Here is a 14,104-nt window from a genome sequence, read left to right on the forward strand (position 1 = left end):
GTCAAAAGTACGCTGATAGAGCGCGTTAAGATGAGCAGATGCTTTTCACTGCAATTAGATGAGTCTGTAGATGCCATTGATTTGGTCAATTTGCTAGTTTACGTTAGATACGAGTTTGAGGGTACGTCCCATAAGGACTTTCTGTTCTGAAAGCCGCTACCAACAGGAACTATAGGAGAGTACATATTTCAGCTTCTGAATGAATTTATCGAAGAGAATGGCATCGACTGGATAAAATGCATCGGAGTTTGTACAGACGGTTCTAGAGCAATAACAGGTAGGCCTTGGCCGTCAAGAAAATGCCCGATGATTTAAAATCTGTTAGACTCTTGTGAATTGTATCAAGGCTCGACCAATGAATTCACATCTGCTTTGCTTGACTAAACAGGCTCACCCCTCTCTCTGAAATGGTGCTTTTTTATTGTTTATTTTTAATTGTTGTTGTTCCTGTTTTTTTTCTGTAAAGCGCTGTGAGAAGCCACATTTAAAGTGCTATATCAAATAAAGTTTATTATTATAATATTTATTATATGTGTGTGAGAGTGTGTGTGCACGCGTGCTCATGTTGGTCATTGAGATTTTCTGGGGTTCCTATGAGAAGATGACTTGTAGGTGGTACTTGGATGCTTTGGTTTGATCAGGGGTGGTACTTGGTCCAAAAAGTTTGAGAACCACTGGGTTAGACCATTGCTGGTGTACAGGAAAACCATGGCTTTAAAGGTAAAACATAACATACTCCATTATGTCTCACAATGATCGTCATGGTAAAAGTGTTTTAAAAATCACACTACTTGGTGTATAAGTTCAAGGAGCTGGCTGCGTCAGCATGTGTAGGCTTCCAAGGAAAAGGTAAAGGTTTATTCCATGCTGAAAAGAGAAGAAAAGAAACAATGTTTCTGCTGTGCAGCCTTTTTAGGTGTGAAGAAGGCTGTAGAAGGCTCCACAGCTGAAACGCAGTGTCTCTTTTCTTTTCTTTCAGCATGGAATAAACCTTTACCTATTCCTTTACATGTTGTATAAATGTTTCCTAATTTTTTTTAAACAGAGTACTATAAGAATATCGTGCATTAGATAATGATTGATTCAGAAAAATATACCATTGGTCTAGCTCTCTCAGAGAGCTTTGATTTATTGCATTATACAAAGGGAGTTGGGAAGAAGCATTTGAGTTTGCTTGAAAATGAACAGAGAGATTTCCTCTCGTGGAGAACAGGATGGACATGGAAGATGATCACAAACATTGTTTTCGTCACAAATAAAAGATATTAGTTACCTACCCCAAATTACAAAAGAAATGCTGTGATACATTTAACAAACATAAGGAACCATGCAAATGCTCACTTTGAAAAATAAAACTGGATGTGGCCAAGAATTTTCGGAGAAACATTAAATATCGATCTCATCCTTAGAAGTAAGCTTTGTCACACATGTCATATTGATCTTGTGAAAAGTCAAAAAGTGATTATGGAAATTCACATGAATCAGATCCTAATGTTAAACCTGTTGAGAAAAGAATGAAATCCTGTCGTGACTCCAGTTTAATTGAAATTGGTGTTCGTCCACCCTGGCTTCATGGAGTGGCAGCTCATTCAAAAGTGTCTTGTGTTAAAAGAAAACTTGAGTAGGTACAGAAAAAGATTTGGATACACAGCCCTTCATCTTTCAATAGGTTGTTCATACATTACCTCATGGACTACAATTCAAATGTAATCTGCCATTCTGTCATTCTGTTCTTGTACTCGTTTTATAAAATCAATTCTCATACTGAATGTTTTCCTTGGCGGTACACAGCAAATAGCACAGAACAAAAGGTCAAGCGAGAATGTCTTAAAACTGTTCAATTCCACATCTGGAACAATGCACTGAGGTAGAATCATATTATCAAAGAAAATACATACCTGTAAACACTGCCTTTATATTTATAAGAAAGTCCAGGGAACAGCAACCAGACTGGACATAGGCACTTGTACCTTGTGAATGCTAAACTTAATATCAGAAAAAAAAATGCCAAAAGAATGCCAATAAAATGCAGAGAGGCTAATATTCTGAATTATTTTAATGCAGTTTACTAAGCAATACAAATGGTGACCTTAACTTAATACAAAACACTACTGACTAATGAATTTTAGCATAAAATAAGGCTAAATAGAGGTTTTGCCAAACATCAACACAACTGAAACAGTGGCACTTCAGAAAAAAAAGGAAAATAATTTTTGGCAGGCTTTTCTCCATTGCATTGAATGGAAAGATAACAGTAAAAACAAATGGAAGAGCTGCCTCCTGGGACAGCTCTGCAAAAGGCACTGGGCCTTGAGATCAAAGCAAGGCCTCTGTGAGGTTGCCTAGGCAACAGCTACTCTATTACCAGACCTGCCAAGTGCTCAAATGTATTTTGCGCTTACAGTACAGTATGTTTTGTTTTCTCCAAGGAACATTTTAAACTTGATGGAAACATGTCTTTCTTACAGGAAAATATTACCTGGAATAGTATTAGTAAAGGTAAGAGAATAAGGAATGGGGTATGAATTTTATGTTTGTAACACTTAACTTATTTTGCAAAAACCTGACTCTCAGTTTTAGACGTAGCTAAATCAGTTAAAGACCTTAAATGTAAACCCAGAAATATCAGTGCAAATCTTAACAGGCTAGTACACCTACAGTAGCACAACTCTAGTGATAAACTCAGAGCAGTATGCAGGCTAAACTCTATTGAAGTATACTAAAAATAAACAAGCCTTTGTACTAACATGCAAAAGCAGATATTTTGGTGCTCAAGTACTGCACTGACTGTAGATAAGCCCAGACTAATCAGGCATCCTTGTTAAGGAATCCATATTTAAAGAAGATTAATCAATACATAAAAAGCATTTTATGAATTTGTTTCTTTCTTATGAAAAGGCAGAGATCCGAGAAACAACGGATACTCAAAAAATAAATGTACTTTGTTGTATTTACACATTTACATATTTACAAGAGTCTAGAGTGTGCTTGTTGGCAAAATGCGCTTAACCTAACAATGGTAAAGAAAATAATTGTTCTGCTATTTGACCCACAAAGGACAAAGTGGTAAATCAACTGAAACACAAAAGGCCCTTTTTCAGAAATAAAATGGGGAAAACCGATCATTGTTAAGGTTTGCTTTTCTTTTTTTACATTTCAGGCATAACAGCAGATCAATGGGCTCACATTTAAAGAGAATTATAGAATGCCTTGGCTTCAGACCTAGTGGCTTTTATAATCCATTACTTTAATATTGTCTTTATCCGCAGCTATTGTTATAATGACTGCATTTGACACAGATTTTTCTCAGAACTACAGTATACTACTAAGCAAACGAAGATACAGTACAGTCAGATCAGTACAGCTATTCAAATATACCTGGAAGATAAGTTTAGAGTAGTTTAGATGGCCTGTTTAATTATTTTGTAAGGGGTTAAAATGGAAAGAATAATTGGTAGTCAATGCTTGAAAAACTGATGCTTAAATTCAAAATGTTGAAAATCACTGTTTTAGGGCACAGAACAAATAAGGCATGGGTATAGAATTAACTGTGATAAGTTAATCAACTGTACTCTGCTATTCAGGTCAAATTCATCGGCACGAGGAAAGCTATAACAAATAAATAAACAATAGAATGAGCAGCATAATCAGATTACAGAGCAGACTTGCAAAACTTTTAAGTTGCTTAACAGCTGGAAGTGGCGCTTATTTATTTGGACAACATAAGAAAAACTGCTAGAATCCTGCTTTTATCTTCATAGATATTTTATCACAAACTTCTACAGACACCCGTTTGATACTTATTTGTACATCAAACCAAATAGGAAAAAGGTTTTTGTTGTTTTTGCGTTGGAGTGAATGAATTCTGTGTAATTCACTCAGCGTTTAAAAGTGTCCCTGGAAAAGTCAAAGCTTATCCAATTTTCAGGTCTAACTGAAACTTTGCGTTGCCCATTTTTTCCCCCAAAATTAGAAAACACACAGACCCTCCCATCCAAGAATTTAATAATTACAGACCAAATGCCAAACCAGGGAAGAATTGCATAACTAAAAGAATCTTGTTTACAGTAAATAAAAGGACCCGATTTGTACAACCCCATTCAGAGCAACTGAAACTTGGCAAAATCTTGTAAAACTACACTGGGCTGCAGCACGTGCACTTTTAACCCTACGAGTCCTTACTGCTCACCACAGAGAAAAACAAAAACATTATTGTACTTATAAATTCTTAATCTACAGTACCAGCACACATTTCGCAGAATTCCATAGGAAATGCCTTTAACACCACTTTAAAAAACATATACTCAAGATGACGTTGATGAATAATATGATTCATAACAGCATTCCATTATATTTATCACGATGTATCAGTGTATTCATACTCGGAACGAACCTCAAAACAATGTACGACGGAGTAAGAAAACCCTTTATCAGGTCTAATCGGCATCCCTTTAACTTTGCAATATCCGCTGTATGTATTTTTCCTTTGTATGTCACACAAAAGCAACATACTGTACAAACCATTCACAACTTACTACACAACACATTTCTTCTGATGTCTTGAAATATAATACGAGCACTCGACACAGCGTTACTTGCTGTAAGTGCTAAATCTGGGGGAAAAAACGTTATCTTACCCTATCTTGTTAGGCAGACCGACCTCACCTTTTACACTTCAGGAATCTTTACGCCTCGTTTCCTCGCTCCGCCGTCGAGTATTGAATTTAAACCGCACGGACTCCTCTCCTTTCTCCAGCCAGCAGCAATGGCTTAGATACAGGTACAGTACAGCACATATCGTCCTCCCCGTTCAGCCTTCCAGCCACAAACCATAAACCCACGTCTGATGGCGGGGCGTCACCTAACTGTACATCTAAACGATGTACAGTAGTACGGAACTGTCCAAGTAAAATAAAACAGCGGTGATAAGTTTTAAAAGCAGAGGATATGCACGGAAAGAAGGGGACCACAGCGCTGTTGTTCCCTCTTCTTCACTGACGTGGAGAGAGGCGGCTCCCCCAGCCCCCGGCTCTGTGTGCAACACAGATGTCTGTCGATTCAACTGAATGACAGCGGGAGTCTTCCCTCTGAAACCTCACAAAGCATTGCTGCAAAGCACCAGACATGGTTTCTCCTTATCACGAAGGTGCCCCTTTAAACCTGAAGCACTTGCGGCTGCAAGAAGCTACTACTCAAGGTGTTAGCGTCGCTTATCGGTGAAGAAGACAATAAAAATGTTTAATATCGAGTATTACAATGAATCGGGAGATTCCATTCTTCTGTTTTATGTGAAATATATGTTTTGTTTAATATATGGAAGCGAGTATGTCACTTGTTTGACGAAATAAAATGTTCATATGATGTATGCGAAATTCAAAGGGGTTAACAATGAAATAGGGGTTATTTATTTGTAAAGAAAAATGATCTGACAGAAAGTTAACGCAGCTGTGCTGCCTTGGACTGTGGGCATATGAATTTTAACATGGAGACACTATACTCCCCAAAGTTGAGGGGCTGGATCTGCCTCACTGCTGAGAAACTGAATGCTTTTAAGACTTAGGCTTCAGAGACACTGGAGCACGACATGCACAACGTGCTGTTAATTAGAACTAAGTGGCAGCAAATGAGAAAGGTAGTGCAAATGTGAATTGCAATTGAGGACCTTTCTGCTACCAGTTGGATAGACTGAGAAGAAGGTGCAGCAGGCTGGCTTATTCCAATTGCTCAGAAGGGAAATGTTAATAGTAAAACACTTTCCTAGTGATTCCATATGGAAGAAATTTCACAACACTTAATATGTCCTGACTACTTAAATGTTTCATGGTCACCATACCACAAAAAAGATACTAAAAAATGACACAAATATAAAATCTCAATCTATAATCCTATTACAGATTGCATGCTGAGAACATAAGCCAACATAATGGTATTAAATTCAGCACCACTGTGTAATGTTTTATAAGAAAGGGAACTAAAAGCATTTTTGAATTTGTTGACATATAGCCGAAACTACTTAATTCCAAAATGTACATCACATATGAAAATGTGACTTAATAAAAAATAATATTATGGCTTCATCTGTGGAAGAAACACCCTATCCCTAGTGATGTGGGATCAGCACCCATTAAACCAGAGATCTTGTGTCCTAAATAAGCAATAAAGAAGATCCATCTATCATCAAATGATACTGTGAATATACGGCAGAAGCACTCCAACAAGCTACTGGAATTGCAGCACTCATACTGTTACAAAACTGTATTGATGTGTGGCAATGTCCAGTTTCAAGACTAAATGTGGTGGAATTTGGAAAAAAAAACATTTCCAAAATCCAAATCCATATACTGTGCTTTATTTTATTCTAAAATGTACAGGTACCTGTGTGGAGTGACAAATTTAATTTCATGGTCACTGTATATTACAAAATAGAAAAGTACAATGGCAGTACAAGAAATAAATGAAAAAGTTAACGGAAACTCACTGTAAGCCAGAAAGCTACACGAAGTTACTATGGGGAATTATCATAAGATTTCTCTTTTAGTTCAGCTGAACTGAAACAAACTAAGTTCAGAAAACAAAAAAACAGTGCCAGTGAAGACAAATAACAATACTTATTTTACAAACATTTCATATAATGCAATTTGCCAAAGATGGGGAATTATCTTAGTGTACAAAATTGGCCTCTTATAGCCCCTTCTATTTATTACTAATGTACAATATTTTAACAGAAAATGGTTTGGATTGCCTTGATGTAGCTTGCCACGCACTTAAAATGTACACCTATCCTCTCATTGAAAGAGGTTAGCTATTCCTACTGTTTAGCTCCTCAGTTTTGGGTTTTGTACTAAGTAGCATGTAAGCCAAAATTATACCTTTTATACTGGTTTGGTAACAACAATACAGAAACATACTGAAATTAGTCTGTCCTGCTAGGTCACCCAAGACTAATGTGTTTTAAAATCTCTTATATAATAAAAACGTGTACACCATCTGGCATTTTTTTCCATAATTTGTATTCATTCTCAACAATGTTCACATACCATCCCTAATTAAAGAGCATTAAGATTAAGAGAGCAAAAAACACCATGAAAAAGGTGGCTTCTCAGAGCGCTTTACAGAATGACAAAAGGAACAACAACAATTCAAAATAAACAATAAAAAAGCACCATTTCAGTGAGAGGGGTGAGCCTGTTTAGTCGAGCAAAGCAGATGTGAATTCATTGGTCAAGCCTTAATACAATTCACAACAGAGTCTAACAGATTTTAAATCGTCAGGCATTTTCTTGACGGCCAAGGCCTTGCGTTGGATGTTGCACTTCAGATCTGGAGCAACCTCTCTAATTCGTGCAACTACACCGCTGTTTCGGCTTGTCATCGCTCTAGCACCGTCTGTAAAAACTCTGACGCATTTTATCCAGCCGATGCCATTCTCTTCGATAAATTCATTCAGAAGCTGAAATATGTGCTCTCCTGTAGTTCCTGTTGGTAGCAGCTTACAGAACAGAAAATCCTCATGGGACATGCCCTCAAACTCGTATAGAACGTAAATGTGCAAATTGGCCAAATCAACGACATTTATAGACTCATCTAATTGCAGTGAAAAGCATCTGCTCATCTTAACGCGCTCTATCAGCGTACTTTTGACATCATCCGCCATATCAATAATTCTATGAGTGACTGTGTCTTTCGGAGGGGGCAGCAGGTCAAGCTGTTCAGCAGCTTTTTCTCCACATATAATACGGGTCAGCTCTTTTGCCAACAGTAAACAAAGTTCTTCACAAGTAGTGTGGGGCTTACCTGCTTTAGCAATCCGCAAGCTTGCATTTTTCCCCATTTCCATTTCAGGAGTCCGTCTCAGAAGTTAAAAGAAGTTTTTATTTCATGCGCATGGGAGCGAAACACAGTGACGCTCGGTGTGTTTTTCTCAAATGAACCTAGAGCAGTTCTTATATATTTTTCTGTTATCTATCACGCTTTCCTGTGCTCGCAAGATTGCCAGCATTCGTAGTACACATTTCTATGTTTTCCTGTGCTTAAAACATTGGCATTGTTCCAAAATCATGTACATTCTCCTACCTCCCTATTTGCTGGAGATAACTTTTTTTAAATACTGTACAATTGGTCACTTGCGTTCGTAGCACGCATTCCTATACTATGGTATAGAATTACATGGTAGCTCTTGTGTCCACTCAAGTATTAGCGCGCGCTATATCGTAGTACGTAGGCTGTTTGTTCGACACAAACTAATTTTATCGAAATAGAAAATATGAAAACCCGTCCCAATTTTTCAGTGCACACAACAAAGTTCTGGGGTCATATGGCATACCGCCTGGCGGCACTCTGTGTACCACAGTTTGATAACCACTGCCATAAGGGATACCTCTTTATTAAACACTGATTATCACGCCCTCTACAGCTAGAGGGCGCTCCTACTCTGTCCTGTCCCTAGTTTCCTGTGCTTTGCTTGTCCTTCCGGTGTGTCTCTGTCTGGGGCTATATATTTCTGGGTCACACTTTCCTCCTCGCTCAGCATTGAGGTTTGAATGTCCTGAGACCCGTCTAGCACCAGGTCGCCCCACATCCGTGGCCTGAGGGCATAGGTTTCTATACGACATTTCCTGAACAGCTGAGCCCAGTCTAACCCCCATCCTGCCACTACGGATAGGGTCCAGCCATTCCACAGTTCGTCCCTTCCGACATCCGTCAGATGCTGATCCATCTCCTGACCCTGCGAGCAGCGCTTTTTCCGCTTTGTTTTGGGCTTGTTTTTTCAGTTCTTCTATTCTAATCGGGGGATACTACTCCAGACATCCTGTGAGTGGGTTATTCCTGACATCCGCGTACACACACTTGACTTTCCTCGGGTTGTCACTCCCAGCATCCGTGATTGAATGTTGAGTTGGCTCTCCTATTCTCATTGCGGGATGCCACTCCCGACATCCGTGCCTGTGAGCGGGCCTAGTGCCTGGCTCTCCTCAGGTTGTAACTCCTCTTAGTGTTTTGGTTTTTCACTTCCTGGTTCCCTTGCTCTCTGGTCCTCCTGATCCCTGTGTCATGGAACTCTTGGTTCCTACCTGTTTTGTGTGGTTTGTTACCCTGGTCTCCCAGGTTTATTTTTGTTGTGTGTGCTTTTGTACATGTTTTTTGGTTTACTCTCTGGAGCTCTACCCGGCCCCCCCTTCCTCTACCCAGTAAAAGTTTCTACCCTGGAGGAGGGGGCAGCTCTCAGCTGTGGACTCCCAAATGTTTCCTTCCAGTTAAATGAGGTTTTTCCTCCCCCCAGTGCTGTGCAGCTCATTTATTTGTCGGGCATCATGAGCCACTCATGAAGTGGGGAGGGGGTACAGTCACGCCCCTCCACAGCTAGAGGATGCTCCTACTTTATCCTGTCCCTAGTTTCCTGTGCTTTGCTTGTCTCTGTCTGGGGCTATATATTTCTGGGTCACGCTTTCCTCCTCACTCAGCATTGAGGTTTGGATGTCCTGAGACCCGCCTAGCACCAGGTCGCCCTACGTCCATGGCCTGAGGGCATAGGTTTCTATACGGCATTTCCTGAACAGCTGAGCCCGGGTTAACCCCCGTCCCACTGCTACGCATAGGGTCTTTTTTCGCTCTCCTGCCATTCCATGGTTTGTCCCTTCCGACATCTGTGATACTGACCTTTCAGCAACAATTCTATCAACTCCACTGGCAAATACTCTATACTCTATATAGTTTAAACAAAGATCTTTTGATCTCGTTCAGAAACTCCTAAGTCTTTCATGGGAAAATATAATAAAAAAACCCTATACCAAAGTGACATTAATAGAAGGTGTTTTCCCAATCCAGTTGATTAAATGTACATTGTTATTGTTATACATACATTATCACTTGTATCACAATTATAAAAGTAATAAATTATCCAGAAGGTGAAAATGTGATGGGGGGGGAGTGTATCCATTTTACAAGGCAGACCAAGAACAAAGAGTGTGAACAAATGAATCTCTTTCCCATATACAGTACAAGTACATTTAGCTCATTTATCTTTGTCAAGTGAGTATAACAAAATGTGTCAGAGTTTTATTATCTCTGATAAACTTTTCTACATCACTATAAGGAGAAATATCAAAATATCAAGGGGTGCAGGCACAGGGCCTTCGCCAGAACAATTCGAATGGGTGGGTATTTGGTTTTAACCAGGGGGCCAGGTTTGCATGCCAGTTTGAGACACGTGACTCTACAGATGATAGTTACCTTTCAATGCTACAATATAGGAGGCAAAGTCAAATCTAGTTCAGCAAATACACCACTATGATGAGAATAGGAAACATTTATTAAAAAATGTCAGCTTAGTACTCCTGTAACAACATCGATAAGAGTGGATACATAGTAACGATTTTTTCTAAGCTGGTCTGCATTAAGGAGAGCAGAAATGTCCTTGTCATTTTTATGTGTATTTCATGCTCCTTTCATACAGCCTTGCAGGTTCCTTTGAAGTGGAGTGTTAATGAAACCCTTTGTCTCTCTCTGCGGTGTGTTTCCAGTCATGGTACCCCCTGTAGGGGTTTTGTGCGAAGAGTTACAAACCAAGAGGGACATACTGTACATTCAGTATACCATTCATTTATACCGTTTGGTAAATTAACTTTGATTACAACTTCTACATTAGATACTCAAAAGCAAATTTGTCACTCGTAGGAATTAAATTGATATCAACTGGGGTTGAGGTAACAATTGAATTCTCGAGCTGTAATGCAGAATGTTGAATACTCATCCAATCTGTGTGGATTCAGATCTCCCGCGGACACAAGGGAGCAGCGACAGGCTGTTGCTGCAACCAATTGGTGTCCTCTGGCCCGGTGCCAGGCAGTGCTGGTCCGGCGTAAGGTGTGGGAGAAGGAGGGAGAGATTCCTGCTGCGATGCACTGGCAGTGGCTCTCTGAAGACCGACTAGTTAGTCCTGGCTTAACTACCGAGAGTTTATCCACAAGAAAAGTGACTTTGGGTCCAAGCAAGTCACACTCTTTAGACGGGAAGAAGACCGGTTTTATCCCAATGTAGCGCTAGTCCTGAATACTGATATTCAGCTGTCGACAGTTCTGACCGTAGTTCACTCGTTGATCAGGTGAGCGTTCGCGGTGGGTACCGGCAGTTCACGAGGCTTGCTGCTGGGCTAACCTTGGGCGGATCTCTTGGTTATGCGCGGGGAACCTCCGTTCTCGACTCTTAGAAAAAAGTAAAGTCCTGGCACTCGGACACACTGGTCATCACGTGATTGTCTGAGGTGAGTCTGAGAATGAATGTTCTGGAGGAGCCACCTTCTGGGCCTTGTGCTGCCTGTTTTATCTGGAGGAAAATACGGTCGTTCATTGGTTGAAAGTTTCGCGGGCATTTGAGACCAACATGGGGTTACCCTGCCCTACCAGTTCCTGATTGGCTGATCGAGGTGGAGGATGAGTAACAATGCTCTCTGACATTAGGGTTGTACACAGCCTGGGATGAGACTCTCCCAAAGAATCTCCCAGACAGTAAGGCGCCAGAGATGACTATTTATTAGGGTGGCTGGAGAATCTCAGTCTTGGGAACACCTTAAATCTGAACCAAATGGAATGGCCTCTCTCTCTGTGTCCAGCACCACTAAGATAAGGGAGAGAGAGACTGGCCAGGGAGCAGCAAACGTAATTCCTGTATTAATAAGCCTTGCCGCTACACCCCTAACTGTAAAAGTTGAGTCAGTTGCACGGGCACTGTTGAACTTCCTACAGGGATAGCAAAATGCTGCTTCGGGTTTGACACTATACTAACTATCAGTTAAGCCAGCAAAAATAACATGGCTGAAATTAGCATAAAAACAAGTTAAAGATTTATTCCATGCTGAAAAGAGAAGAAAAGAAACACAATGTTTCAGCTGTGAAGCCTTCTTCGGGTGTGAAGGGGATTTATAATGCAACACACAAGGCGGTTTTGTAGCCAGAAATGCCTCACACCCGAGGAAGGCTTCACAGCCAAAACGTTGTGTTTCTTTTCTTATTTTTTCAGCATGGAATAAATCTTTAACTTGTTCCTTTGCAGCCTACGCATGCTGACGCAGCTAACTACTTGAAATTAGTATGTGCAATTCTGCTGTTGTCGATGTCGAACGCCCCGTCTGCTTCCCTCACTTCTGCTTTAGTTACATAAATATTTTTCAATATTAAAAAAAATAAACGAAAACATTTTTTCCACTTTATTAGAGAATTATTTTTGGGGGTGCACGTTAGCCCACATGGAGGGGCACTGCCCCCTAACGCCCCCCCTTTGGGCTGGCTGTGTGCAGGCATCTTCATAGTGATGAAGTGTAGCACTTACAAAAAAACAAAAAAAAAGTTCTAGTGGGGGATGAAATTGTAATTGTATTTGCTGAAAGAACATTAAGGTGCCATCCTTAAATAAATCCCCAATCATGTGTATACCTTTTTTATGCCATGTCTTAAAGATTCCCAAGCTCACACCTGAGGGGAAGTCCTGATTCATAATAATAGGAGTTAGCATTGATATAACGTTTTTCCTACCTAAATATTTAATAATCTGCCACCATACCTTGCAAGTATTGCAAACAATATGAGAAAACAATACATTTTATCTCTGTGGCTAGCATTGCTTTATCCCCTATGACTAGATTTCATAAATATATAGGTGAGCAGACCCAGGTATCTATGCATGAGTTACCTTTAATTTAAGGATGAAACCAATCCCATATGCTGATAAACCTGGCAAACGCTCATTCTATGTCAGTGATGACCCTCCTGGTCAGCCATATGGAAAGCATTTGCAGAGGGTATAAAAGCACAGACATTCATCTTAATTAAACTTATTCAGCACAAAAGGGAAAGAGGGAGATTATGCCAACATTTCAAGTCCTATTTGTCATTTAGAATTATTGGTGCAATGTTTACTTTCCACAATTCCCTAAGGTTCGGTGAGACGTTTACCCCAAGGTAAGTGAAACCGCTTATACCATTTAAACTGGAAATTATGAAGGGACTCTTCTATGTCATCGAAGCCACCTGAAGGCATGGCCTTTGATTTACTAAAATTAATTTTAGAACCTGAAATGGAGCTACATTCTTTAATGACCACCAGGACAGTGGAGACAGATATCTCAAGTGAAGACAAAAACAGTAAAACTTTGTCCACATATAGAGAGATCTTATGTCTTACTGTACGTCACCAAGTTTTACACCTTCTATATCCCCCCGTAGTCTAACAGCTTCTGCCAGTGGCTCCAGGGCAAGTGCAAATAACAGCAGACTGAGATATTATCTCAATATTAAACTTCTCGAGGACATCAAATAGATAAATCCACAGGATCATACCAAATGTCTTTTTGACATCCATCAGGCCTGGGGCCTTACCACTCTTAAGGTTGTTTAGGACCTCAAGACCCTCCTCCTCTGTAACTGGTCTACGCAGATAGCTTTTCTGTTCTTCAGAGAAGGATTGGAGATTTATCCTTCCTTTTATTATTTGATCTAGGAATATCTTCCTTCTCACAGTAGTGGAGGTGTACTCAGATGTGTATACATTTCAGCAGAAAAGTCTCATTATCCTCTTAATATCCTTAGGGTTATAGCAAAGATAAGTGTGATAAGGGAGTGTAACACCCTTCTTGTCTCTGAGAGTAAGTGTAGTATTAACCTCCATTCTCTCCCATGCCATCTGGGCAAGAAGCGGACCTGGTACATTGCCCGACTCACAAAGTCTTTGTTTAGCAAAGAAGACAGAAGTCTCAGTCTGCCTAGTAAGGAATTGTAGTTCAAGTAGTGAGCTGCGTCAGCATGCATAGTCTGCAAAGGAACAAGTAAAGGTGTTACGATGCGTTCTGAAGAACCCTATGCAGGTAATGAATTAAATCAATTGAGCAAGGCAATGTCGACGTTGGTGAGGCAGGCTGAGTGTCGTATCCAGGTAGACAGAGAAGGCTTATCGTCAAATCCAAAAGGGGCTAGGCAAGGTTGGTGTTTTGTTGAGTTGAGATCCAGAAGGCTGAGACAAAAGAATATTTTTAGAAAGGTTTTTGAAACAGTGGACGAGCAAGGAAAACAGCAGGCTGTTTAATTCCAAGTGGTGAAGTGTGGTTTGAGGAAAG

The 14,104-nt window shown here is 40.1% G+C and overlaps 1 protein-coding gene across 1 annotated transcript in view; it reads right to left on the minus strand.

The window, feature by feature from the left end:
• sema4ab (sema domain, immunoglobulin domain (Ig), transmembrane domain (TM) and short cytoplasmic domain, (semaphorin) 4Ab) overlaps positions 1 to 5,030 on the minus strand; it is a 90,083-nt gene extending 85,053 nt beyond the window's left edge. Inside the window, exon 1 of the mRNA XM_088905573.1 lies at positions 4,666 to 5,030. The gene's annotated coding sequence lies outside the window, so the exon portion shown is untranslated. The remainder of the gene's footprint in view (positions 1 to 4,665) is intronic.
• Positions 5,031 to 14,104: the final 9,074 nt, after the last annotated feature.

Source organism: Atractosteus spatula, chromosome 25, assembly GCF_055471065.1.
Source record: "Atractosteus spatula isolate fAtrSpa1 chromosome 25, fAtrSpa1.hap1, whole genome shotgun sequence".
Classification (NCBI taxonomy): domain Eukaryota; kingdom Metazoa; phylum Chordata; class Actinopteri; order Semionotiformes; family Lepisosteidae; genus Atractosteus; species Atractosteus spatula.